This window comes from Manis pentadactyla, chromosome 6 (genome assembly GCF_030020395.1).
Source record: "Manis pentadactyla isolate mManPen7 chromosome 6, mManPen7.hap1, whole genome shotgun sequence".
NCBI classification, from domain to species: Eukaryota; Metazoa; Chordata; class Mammalia; order Pholidota; family Manidae; genus Manis; species Manis pentadactyla.
In genome coordinates, this window is record NC_080024.1 from 88,597,889 (window position 1) to 88,610,167 (window position 12,279).

Genomic DNA, 12,279 nt, shown 5'->3' on the forward strand with positions numbered 1-12,279 from the left:
GGGGGGAATTCTATAGGGAAAGCAGTATAGTTCAGAGAATTGAAGCAGTGATTCTGTAGGATCTTACTATGCTGGTGAACAGTGAGTGTAATGGGGTCTGGGGGGCGACTTGATGATCTGGGCAGTCTAGTAACCTTAATGTTCCTTATGTAATTGTAGACTGGTTATTGTGAATAGTGCTGCCATAAATTTAGGGGTGCAGATGTCTTTCTAGAACTGGGTTGCTGCATTCCTTATGTATGTATGTTTGTATGTATGTATGTGTGTATGTATGTATTCATCCATCCATGCATCCATTCATTCATTCTTTCATTCATTCATTCATTCATTATCTGTCTACCTATCTATCCATGGATGTTTCTGTCATTAATGCACAATTAGATGAGTTCCATTATGTTTACTAGACTCCCCCCATCACGCACGTGCCCCCAAATACCCCATTGCAGTCACTGTCCATGAGCATAGTAAGATACTGTAGAATCCCTACTTGTCTTTTCTGTGTTTTTCCACCCTGTCTGTGACACCCGTCCCACATTATATATTCTTCTTCTAATGTGTCCTTCGCCCCACCCTAATCCCTCCATTCCCACCCATACACCTCAGTCTCTTTCCCTCTGTTAACTTTTAGTCCATTCTTGGGTTTTCTGAGACTGCTGCTGTTTCCTTCTTCATTTTTTGTTTGTTCTGATACTGTAATGATGAGTGATATCATTATACATATATATATATATAGATATTTATATCTATGTATATATATGTGTATGTATGTAGGTAAGTAACTCTAATGTTTGCTAAGATGATGCAGCTCCGCAAGGCTGGGCACTGCCCCCCCCCCGTGGGTGGAGTTTGTAAGCACAGCACTGTTGCCTGGAGATTCCACGATGTCACAGTGGTGCCTCTGTCCTAGAGACATAATGTGTATGCTGAGAGGAGCAGGTGTGATTCGGGTGAGGTGGACACTGACCAACTTGACAGCATCAGGCTAAATGGAATCCAGAGCCAAGGTACTGTGTGTTCCTTTTCATTTTGTTGTCACTACTTCAAAGTTACATGAACAACATTATGGTTCCTAAGACTACCCCCACTGTCAAGTCCCCACCACGTAGCCCGTAAGAGTCGCTGTCCAACAGCCCAGGAATATGCTGTAGAAGTGCTGCTGATCATCGCTATGTTATACGGACCTACCTAAGCTTGCCGCCGGGCCACACCCTGTGTGCCACTCATAATGCCCCATTTTCCCTCTCTCCCTTCCCTCCTAAGCCATCCTCCTCAGTCCCATTCCCTTTGGTAAGTGTGAGTCCATTCTTGGGTTCGGTGCGGCTGCTACTGTCCTTTTCTATCACTCCTTTTCTTTTTTCTGGTACTCCACAGGTGAGTGAAATCAGTTGACACTTGTCTTTCTCTGCGTGGCTTATTTCGCTGAGCATGATACCCTCTACCTCCCTCCATGTTGTTGCACATGGTAGGATTGGTTTCTGCATATGGCAGAATAATATTCCACTTTTCATCCTCAGATAGACACTTACCTTGTCTGTTGTTGTGGACAGTGCTGTGATAATTATACGGGTGCACAGGTCTTTTTTAAACTGGGCTGCTGTATTCTAGTGTTTATTTCTGTATGTCCGGATGTATGAATATATTTAGTTAGTTCATTACTCACTTGTATATCTGTTATTTATTTATTTATTTATCATTAGTCTTCATCTACGTGAGTCTCATGTAGTTTAGTAAACTGCCCCCCACAATGAGATGCCCCCACATACCTCATTGCAGTCACTGTCCATGAGCATATTAAGATGCTGTAGAATCCCTTGTTGTCTTCTCTGTGTCGTACGTCCCTCCCCGTGCCCCCCTTCTGCTTTATGCATGCCAAAGGTAATGTGCACATTCGCCCCCGCTCCGCCTGACATTTTCCTCCGTTCCCACCTGTCCACGTCCATCCCTTTCGGTTTGGTAACTGTGAGTCCACTCTTGTGGTGCGGTTTTTCTTCTTCGGATGTCTCTTGGTTCCCCTCCTGCACAGGCGAGTGATATCATTTGATCCTTGTGTTTCTCCACCTGCCTGCCTTATTACACTGAGTATGATGCCCTCTCACACCATCCGTGTTTCTGCAAATGGTGTGATTTGTTTTCCTATGACTGAATAATATTCCATTGTTCATCTACTGATGGACACTGAGCTTGGCTATTGAGAACAGTGCTGTGGTAATCATAGGGATGCACGTGTCGCTTTTAAACTGGGGGCGGCAATGTCTCATTCATTCATTCATCTGTTTATTCATTTATTTTTTTATCATGAATCTACAATTATGTGGATCACATCATGTTTATTACACTCCCCCCATCACCAACGTAGGAATGGTTAAGGGACTGAGAAGGCTGGTTGTGAAGGATGGTTGCAGGCTGGTAAGGGGGCATTAGGATTAGCTCACATAATGTGGGGGGGGAATTCTATAGGGAAGGCAGTATAGTTCAGAGAATTCAAGCAGTGATTCTTACTATGCTGGTGAACAGTGAGTGTAATGGGGTCTGGGGGGCGACTTGATGATCTGGGCAGTCTAGTAACCTTAATGTTCCTTATGTAATTGTAGACTGGTTATTGTGAATAGTGCTGCCATAAATTTAGGGGTGCAGATGTCTTTCTAGAACTGGGTTGCTGCATTCCTTATGTATGTATGTTTGTATGTATGTATGTGTGTATGTATGTATTCATCCATCCATGCATCCATTCATTCATTCTTCATTCATTCATTATCTGTCTACCTATCTATCCATGGATGTTTCTGTCATTAATGCACAATTAGATGAGTTCCATTATGTTTACTAGACTCCCCCCATCACGCACGTGCCCCCAGATACCCCATTGCAGTCACTGTCCATGAGCATAGTAAGATACTGTAGAATCCCTACTTGTCTTTTCTGTGTTTTTCCGCCCTGTCTGTGACACCCCTCCCACATTATATATTCTTCTTCTAATGTGTCCTTACTTCGCCCCTCCCTAATCCCTCCATTCCCACCCATACACCTTAGTCTCTTTCCCTCTGTTAACTTTTAGTCCATTCTTGGGTTTTCTGGGACTGCTGCTGTTTCCTTCTTCAGTTTTTTGTTTTTTCTTATACTGTAATGATGAGTGATATCATTATACATATATATATATATATAGATATTTATATCTATGTATATATATGTGTATGTATGTAGGTAAGTAACTCTAATGTTTGCTAAGATGATGCAGCTCCGCAAGGCTGGGCACTGCCCCCCCCCGTGGGTGGAGTTTGTAAGCGCAGCACTGTTGCCTGGAGATTCCACGATGTCACAGTGGTGCCTCTGTCCTAGAGACATAATGTGTATGCTGAGAGGAGCAGGTGTGATTCGGGTGAGGTGGACACTGACCAACTTGACAGCATCAGGCTAAATGGAATCCAGAGCCAAGGTACTGTGTGTTCCTTTTCATTTTGTTGTCACTACTTCAAAGTTACATGAACAACATTATGGTTCCTAAGACTACCCCCACTGTCAAGTCCCCACCACGTAGCCCGTAAGAGTCGCTGTCCAACAGCCCAGGAATATGCTGTAGAAGTGCTGCTGATCATCGCTATGTTATACGGACCTACCTAAGCTTGCCGCCGGGCCACACCCTGTATGCCACTCATAATGCCCCATTTTCCCTCTCTCCCTTCCCTCCTAAGCCATCCTCCTCAGTCCCATTCCCTTTGGTAAGTGTGAGTCCATTCTTGGGTTCGGTGCGGCTGCTACTGTCCTTTTCTATCACTCCTTTTCTTTTTTCTGGTACTCCACAGGTGAGTGAAATCAGTTGACACTTGTCTTTCTCTGCGTGGCTTATTTCGCTGAGCATGATACCCTCTACCTCCCTCCATGTTGTTGCACATGGTAGGATTGGTTTCTGCATATGGCAGAATAATATTCCACTTTTCATCCTCAGATAGACACTTACCTTGTCTGTTGTTGTGGACAGTGCTGTGATAATTATACGGGTGCACAGGTCTTTTTTAAACTGGGCTGCTGTATTCTAGTGTTTATTTCTGTATGTCCGGATGTATGAATATATTTAGTTAGTTCATTACTCACTTGTATATCTGTTATTTATTTATTTATTTATCATTAGTCTTCATCTACGTGAGTCTCATGTAGTTTAGTAAACTGCCCCCCACAATGAGATGCCCCCACATACCTCATTGCAGTCACTGTCCATGAGCATATTAAGATGCTGTAGAATCCCTTGTTGTCTTCCCTGTGTCGTACGTCCCTCCCCGTGCCCCCTTCTGCTTTATGCATGCCAAAGGTAATGTGCACATTCGCCCCCGCTCCGCCTGACATTTTCCTCCGTTCCCACCTGTCCACGTCCATCCCTTTCGGTTTGGTAACTGTGAGTCCACTCTTGTGGTGCCGTTTTTCTTCTTCGGATGTCTCTTGGTTCCCCTCCTGCACAGGCGAGTGATATCATTTGATCCTTGTGTTTCTCCACCTGCCTGCCTTATTACACTGAGTATGATGCCCTCTCACACCATCCGTGTTTCTGCAAATGGTGTGATTTGTTTTCCTATGACTGAATAATATTCCATTGTTCATCTACTGATGGACACTGAGCTTGGCTATTGAGAACAGTGCTGTGGTAATCATAGGGATGCACGTGTCGCTTTTAAACTGGGGGCGGCAATGTCTCATTCATTCATTCATCTGTTTATTCATTTATTTTTTTATCATGAATCTACAATTATGTGGATCACATCATGTTTATTACACTCCCCCCATCACCAACGTAGGAATGGTTAAGGGACTGAGAAGGCTGGTTGTGAAGGATGGTTGCAGGCTGGTAAGGGGGCATTAGGATTAGCTCACATAATGTGGGGGGGGAATTCTATAGGGAAGGCAGTATAGTTCAGAGAATTCAAGCAGTGATTCTTACTATGCTGGTGAACAGTGAGTGTAATGGGGTCTGGGGGGCGACTTGATGATCTGGGCAGTCTAGTAACCTTAATGTTCCTTATGTAATTGTAGACTGGTTATTGTGAATAGTGCTGCCATAAATTTAGGGGTGCAGATGTCTTTCTAGAACTGGGTTGCTGCATTCCTTATGTATGTATGTTTGTATGTATGTATGTGTGTATGTATGTATTCATCCATCCATGCATCCATTCATTCATTCTTCATTCATTCATTATCTGTCTACCTATCTATCCATGGATGTTTCTGTCATTAATGCACAATTAGATGAGTTCCATTATGTTTACTAGACTCCCCCCATCACGCACGTGCCCCCAGATTCCCCATTGCAGTCACTGTCCATGAGCATAATAAGATACTGTAGAATCCCTACTTGTCTTTTCTGTGTTTTTCCGCCCTGTCTGTGACACCCCTCCCACATTATATATTCTTCTTCTAATGTGTCCTTACTTCGCCCCTCCCTAATCCCTCCATTCCCACCCATACACCTTAGTCTCTTTCCCTCTGTTAACTTTTAGTCCATTCTTGGGTTTTCTGGGACTGCTGCTGTTTCCTTCTTCAGTTTTTTGTTTTTTCTTATACTGTAATGATGAGTGATATCATTATACATATATATATATATAGATATTTATATCTATGTATATATATGTGTATGTATGTAGGTAAGTAACTCTAATGTTTGCTAAGATGATGCAGCTCCGCAAGGCTGGGCACTGCCCCCCCCCGTGGGTGGAGTTTGTAAGCGCAGCACTGTTGCCTGGAGATTCCACGATGTCACAGTGGTGCCTCTGTCCTAGAGACATAATGTGTATGCTGAGAGGAGCAGGTGTGATTCGGGTGAGGTGGACACTGACCAACTTGACAGCATCAGGCTAAATGGAATCCAGAGCCAAGGTACTGTGTGTTCCTTTTCATTTTGTTGTCACTACTTCAAAGTTACATGAACAACATTATGGTTCCTAAGACTACCCCCACTGTCAAGTCCCCAGCACGTAGCCCGTAAGAGTCGCTGTCCAACAGCCCAGGAATATGCTGTAGAAGTGCTGCTGATCATCGCTATGTTATACGGACCTACCTAAGCTTGCCGCCGGGCCACACCCTGTGTGCCACTCATAATGCCCCATTTTCCCTCTCTCCCTTCCCTCCTAAGCCATCCTCCTCAGTCCCATTCCCTTTGGTAAGTGTGAGTCCATTCTTGGGTTCGGTGCGGCTGCTACTGTCCTTTTCTATCACTCCTTTTCTTTTTTTCTGGTACTCCACAGGTGAGTGAAATCAGTTGACACTTGTCTTTCTCTGCGTGGCTTATTTCGCTGAGCATGATACCCTCTACCTCCCTCCATGTTGTTGCACATGGTACGATTGGTTTCTGCATATGGCAGAATAATATTCCACTTTTCATCCTCAGATAGACACTTACCTTGTCTGTTGTTGTGGACAGTGCTGTGATAATTATACGGGTGCACAGGTCTTTTTTAAACTGGGCTGCTGTATTCTAGTGTTTATTTCTGTATGTCCGGATGTATGAATATATTTAGTTAGTTCATTACTCACTTGTATATCTGTTATTTATTTATTTATTTATCATTAGTCTTCATCTACGTGAGTCTCATGTAGTTTAGTAAACTGCCCCCCACAATGAGATGCCCCCACATACCTCATTGCAGTCACTGTCCATGAGCATATTAAGATGCTGTAGAATCCCTTGTTGTCTTCTCTGTGTCGTACGTCCCTCCCCGTGCCCCCCTTCTGCTTTATGCATGCCAAAGGTAATGTGCACATTCGCCCCCGCTCCGCCTGACATTTTCCTCCGTTCCCACCTGTCCACGTCCATCCCTTTCCGTTTGGTAACTGTGAGTCCACTCTTGTGGTGCCGTTTTTCTTCTTCGGATGTCTCTTGGTTCCCCTCCTGCACAGGCGAGTGATATCATTTGATCCTTGTGTTTCTCCACCTGCCTGCCTTATTACACTGAGTATGATGCCCTCTCACACCATCCGTGTTTCTGCAAATGGTGTGATTTGTTTTCCTATGACTGAATAATATTCCATTGTTCATCTACTGATGGACACTGAGCTTGGCTATTGAGAACAGTGCTGTGGTAATCATAGGGATGCACGTGTCGCTTTTAAACTGGGGGCGGCAATGTCTCATTCATTCATTCATCTGTTTATTCATTTATTTTTTTATCATGAATCTACAATTATGTGGATCACATCATGTTTATTACACTCCCCCCATCACCAACGTAGGAATGGTTAAGGGACTGAGAAGGCTGGTTGTGAAGGATGGTTGCAGGCTGGTAAGGGGGCATTACGATTAGCTCACATAATGTGGGGGGGGAATTCTATAGGGAAGGCAGTATAGTTCAGAGAATTCAAGCAGTGATTCTTACTATGCTGGTGAACAGTGAGTGTAATGGGGTCTGGGGGGCGACTTGATGATCTGGGCAGTCTAGTAACCTTAATGTTCCTTATGTAATTGTAGACTGGTTATTGTATAGTGCTGCCATAAATTTAGGACTGCAGATGTCTTTCTAGAACTGGGTTGCTGCATTCCTTATGTATGTATGTTTGTATGTATGTATGTGTGTATGTATGTATTCATCCATCCATGCATCCATTCATTCATTCTTCATTCATTCATTATCTGTCTACCTATCTATCCATGGATGTTTCTGTCATTAATGCACAATTAGATGAGTTCCATTATGTTTACTAGACTCCCCCCATCACGCACGTGCCCCCAGATACCCCATTGCAGTCACTGTCCATGAGCATAGTAAGATACTGTAGAATCCCTACTTGTCTTTTCTGTGTTTTTCCGCCCTGTCTGTGACACCCCTCCCACATTATATATTCTTCTTCTAATGTGTCCTTACTTCGCCCCTCCCTAATCCCTCCATTCCCACCCATACACCTTAGTCTCTTTCCCTCTGTTAACTTTTAGTCCATTCTTGGGTTTTCTGGGACTGCTGCTGTTTCCTTCTTCAGTTTTTTGTTTTTTCTTATACTGTAATGATGAGTGATATAATTATACATATATATATATATAGATATTTATATCTATGTATATATATGTGTATGTATGTAGGTAAGTAACTCTAATGTTTGCTAAGATGATGCAGCTCCGCAAGGCTGGGCACTGCCCTCCCCCGTGGGTGGAGTTTGTAAGCGCAGCACTGTTGCCTGGAGATTCCACGATGTCACAGTGGTGCCTCTGTCCTAGAGACATAATGTGTATGCTGAGAGGAGCAGGTGTGATTCGGGTGAGGTGGACACTGACCAACTTGACAGCATCAGGCTAAATGGAATCCAGAGCCAAGGTACTGTGTGTTCCTTTTCATTTTGTTGTCACTACTTCAAAGTTACATGAACAACATTATGGTTCCTAAGACTACCCCCACTGTCAAGTCCCCAGCACGTAGCCCGTAAGAGTCGCTGTCCAACAGCCCAGGAATATGCTGTAGAAGTGCTGCTGATCATCGCTATGTTATACGGACCTACCTAAGCTTGCCGCCGGGCCACACCCTGTGTGCCACTCATAATGCCCCATTTTCCCTCTCTCCCTTCCCTCCTAAGCCATCCTCCTCAGTCCCATTCCCTTTGTTAAGTGTGAGTCCATTCTTGGGTTCGGTGCGGCTGCTACTGTCCTTTTCTATCACTCCTTTTTTCTGGTACTCCACAGGTGAGTGAAATCAGTTGACACTTGTCTTTCTCTGCGTGGCTTATTTCGCTGAGCATGATACCCTCTACCTCCCTCCATGTTGTTGCACATGGTAGGATTGGTTTCTGCATATGGCAGAATAATATTCCACTTTTCATCCTCAGATAGACACTTACCTTGTCTGTTGTTGTGGACAGTGCTGTGATAATTATACGGGTGCACAGGTCTTTTTTAAACTGGGCTGCTGTATTCTAGTGTTTATTTCTGTATGTCCGGATGTATGAATATATTTAGTTAGTTCATTACTCACTTGTATATCTGTTATTTATTTATTTATTTATCATTAGTCTTCATCTACGTGAGTCTCATGTAGTTTAGTAAACTGCCCCCCACAATGAGATGCCCCCACATACCTCATTGCAGTCACTGTCCATGAGCATATTAAGATGCTGTAGAATCCCTTGTTGTCTTCTCTGTGTCGTACGTCCCTCCCCGTGCCCCCCTTCTGCTTTATGCATGCCAAAGGTAATGTGCACATTCGCCCCCGCTCCGCCTGACATTTTCCTCCGTTCCCACCTGTCCACGTCCATCCCTTTCCGTTTGGTAACTGTGAGTCCACTCTTGTGGTGCCGTTTTTCTTCTTCGGATGTCTCTTGGTTCCCCTCCTGCACAGGCGAGTGATATCATTTGATCCTTGTGTTTCTCCACCTGCCTGCCTTATTACACTGAGTATGATGCCCTCTCACACCATCCGTGTTTCTGCAAATGGTGTGATTTGTTTTCCTATGACTGAATAATATTCCATTGTTCATCTACTGATGGACACTGAGCTTGGCTATTGAGAACAGTGCTGTGGTAATCATAGGGATGCACGTGTCGCTTTTAAACTGGGGCCGGCAATGTCTCATTCATTCATTCATCTGTTTATTCATTTATTTTTTAATCATGAATCTACAATTATGTGGATCACATCATGTTTATTACACTCCCCCCATCCCCAACGTAGGAATGGTTAAGGGACTGAGAAGGCTGGTTGTGAAGGACGGTTGCAGGCTGGTAAGGGGGCATTACGATTAGCTCACATAATGTGGGGGGGGAATTCTATAGGGAAGGCAGTATAGTTCAGAGAATTCAAGCAGTGATTCTGTAGGATCTTACTATGCTGGTGAACAGTGAGTGTAATGGGGTCTGGGGGGCGACTTGATGATCTGGGCAGTCTAGTAACCTTAATGTTCCTTATGTAATTGTAGACTGGTTATTGTGAATAGTGCTGCCATAAATTTAGGGGTGCAGATGTCTTTCTAGAACTGGGTTGCTGCATTCCTTATGTATGTATGTTTGTATGTATGTATGTGTGTATGTATGTATTCATCCATCCATGCATCCATTCATTCATTCTTCATTCATTCATTATCTGTCTACCTATCTATCCATGGATGTTTCTGTCATTAATGCACAATTAGATGAGTTCCATTATGTTTACTAGACTCCCCCCATCACGCACGTGCCCCCAGATACCCCATTGCAGTCACTGTCCATGAGCATAGTAAGATACTGTAGAATCCCTACTTGTCTTTTCTGTGTTTTTCCGCCCTGTCTGTGACACCCCTCCCACATTATATATTCTTCTTCTAATGTGTCCTTACTTCGCCCCTCCCTAATCCCTCCATTCCCACCCATACACCTCAGTCTCTTTCCCTCTGTTAACTTTTAGTCCATTCTTGGGTTTTCTGAGACTGCTGCTGTTTCCTTCTTCAGTTTTTTGTTTGTTCTGATACTGTAATGATGAGTGATATCATTATACATATATATATATATATATAGATATTTATATCTATATATATATGTGTGTATGTATGTAGGTAAGTAACTCTAATGTTTGCTAAGATGATGCAGCTCCGCAAGGCTGGGCACTGCCCCCTCCCCCCCCCCGTGGGTGCAGTTTGTAAGCGCAGCACTGTTGCCTGGAGATTCCACGATGTCACAGTGGTGCCTCTATCCTAGAGACATAATGTGTATGCTGAGAGGAGCAGGTGTGATTCGGGTGAGGTGGACACTGACCAACTTGACAGCATCAGGCTAAATGGAATCCAGAGCCAAGGTACTGTGTGTTCCTTTTCATTTTGTTGTCACTACTTCAAAGTTACATGAACAACATTATGGTTCCTAAGACTACCCCCACTGTCAAGTCCCCAGCACGTAGCCCGTAAGAGTCGCTGTCCAACAGCCCAGGAATATGCTGTAGAAGTGCTGCTGATCATCGCTATGTTATACGGACCTACCTAAGCTTGCCGCCGGGCCACACCCTGTGTGCCACTCATAATGCCCCATTTTCCCTCTCTCCCTTCCCTCCTAAGCCATCCTCCTCAGTCCCATTCCCTTTGGTAAGTGTGAGTCCATTCTTGGGTTCGGTGCGGCTGCTACTGTCCTTTTCTATCACTCCTTTTCTTTTTTCTGGTACTCCACAGGTGAGTGAAATCAGTTGACACTTGTCTTTCTCTGCGTGGCTTATTTCGCTGAGCATGATACCCTCTACTTCCCTCCATGTTGTTGCACATGGTACGATTGGTTTCTGCATATGGCAGAATAATATTCCACTTTTCATCCTCAGATAGACACTTACCTTGTCTGTTGTTGTGGACAGTGCTGTGATAATTATTCAGGTGCACAGGTCTTTTTTAAACTGGGCTGCTGTATTCTAGTGTTTATTTCTGTATGTCCGGATGTATGAATATATTTAGTTAGTTCATTACTCACTTGTATATCTGTTATTTATTTATTTATTTATCATTAGTCTTCATCTACGTGAGTCTCATGTAGTTTAGTAAACTGCCCCCCACAATGAGATGCCCCCACATACCTCATTGCAGTCACTGTCCATGAGCATATTAAGATGCTGTAGAATCCCTTGTTGTCTTCTCTGTGTCGTACGTCCCTCCCCGTGCCCCCCTTCTGCTTTATGCATGCCAAAGGTAATGTGCACATTCGTCCCCGCTCCGCCTGACATTTTCCTCCGTTCCCACCTGTCCTCGTCCATCCCTTTCCATTTGGTAACTGTGAGTCCACTCTTGTGGTGCCGTTTTTCTTCTTCGGATGTCTCTTGGTTCCCCTCCTGCACAGGCGAGTGATATCATTTGATCCTTGTGTTTCTCCACCTGCCTGCCTTATTACACTGAGTATGATGCTCTCTCACACCATCCGTGTTTCTGCAAATGGTGTGATTTGTTTTCCTATGACTGAATAATATTCCATTGTTCATCTACTGATGGACACTGAGCTTGGCTATTGAGAACAGTGCTGTGGTAATCATAGGGATGCACGTGTCGCTTTTAAACTGGGGGCGGCAATGTCTCATTCATTCATTCATCTGTTTATTCATTTATTTTTTAATCATGAATCTACAATTATGTGGATCACATAATGTTTATTACACTTCCCCCATCACCAACGTAGGAATGGTTAAGGGACTGAGAAGGCTGGTTGTGAAGGACGGTTGCAGGCTGGTAAGGGGGCATTACGATTAGCTCACATAATGTGGGGGGGAATTCTATAGGGAAGGCAGTATAGTTCAGAGAAATCAAGCAGTGATTCTGTAGGATCTTACTATGCTGGTGAACAGTGAGTGTAATGGGGTCTGCGGTGCGACTTGATGA